Genomic DNA, 1,215 nt, shown 5'->3' with positions numbered 1-1,215 from the left:
TATATATATATATATATATATATATATATATATATATATATATATATATATATATATATATATATATATAATGTATGTATATTATATTTATATATATAAATTTATTTATATATTATACATCTATATATATATAAATATATATATATATATATATATATATATATATATATATATATATATATATATATATATATATATGTATATATGTGTGTGTGTGTGTGTGTGTGTTACAGAGAGATTATTCATAATACTATCCATAAAAACTACGCATAAAAAAATCATATTAGACAGCTATTTAGTTTTTTTACGAATGGTGTAATGTAAGAAATCAGAAAAAAGAAGCTGAATACAAACTAGTGGGGTAAGAAGAAGAATTGCTGATGTTTGCAAACGATTTAGTATCCACTAGCAACAGTGAAGAGAAACAGCTGAATCTTGTGAAAGCGTATGTGAGTGTTTGTGAAAGGGTAAATGGAAGATGGAATAATGAATGTTTTATTTGGTCATTGGAAGAATGGTATAGGCATTCTTCGGTAAGTGTAAAGTACGGTGGTAGAATGTGAGAGATGTGCCACGGATTAGGTGAGACAAGAAAGGCGGTGGGGAGTTTGCGAAAGATTTGGAGCAAAAGAAAAGTGTCTTTGGGAACCAGACTTGGAATATGTAATGCAACTGCCGAGCCAACTTTCTCCTTTGTCCGTTCTACAGCTTTCCTTCTTTCCCAATCTCCAGACATTTATCAGTTTTTACAATGAATGCTGTTTTTTGTATTTCATATTGTTAGTAGCTGTTGACTGATTTTGCATTATATCTGCCCCAGTTCATTCTTATCAGTGACTTAAAGATTCGATATATATTTTTAGTTTTCTGTAAAAGAAAACTATTGTGCCGGCTTTGTCTGTCCGTCCGCACTTTTTTCTGTCCGCAATTTTCTGTCCGCCCTTAGATCTTAAAAACTACTGAGGCTAGAGGGCTGCAAATTGGTATGTTGATCATCCACCCTCCACTCATCAAAGATATAAAATTGCAGCCCTCTAGCCTTGGTAGTTTTATTCTATTTAAAGTTAAAGTTAGCCATAATCGTGATTCTGGCAACAATATAGGATAGGCCACCACCGAGCCGTGGTTAAAGTTTCGTGGGCGGCGGCTCATACCGAGACCATGGAAAGATAGATCCATTTTCGGTGGCTTTGATTATACGCGGTAACGACTGTA

The sequence above is a fragment of the Macrobrachium rosenbergii genome, chromosome 41, assembly GCF_040412425.1.
Source record: "Macrobrachium rosenbergii isolate ZJJX-2024 chromosome 41, ASM4041242v1, whole genome shotgun sequence".
NCBI classification, from domain to species: domain Eukaryota; kingdom Metazoa; phylum Arthropoda; class Malacostraca; order Decapoda; family Palaemonidae; genus Macrobrachium; species Macrobrachium rosenbergii.
This window is presented reverse-complemented; position numbering follows the sequence as displayed.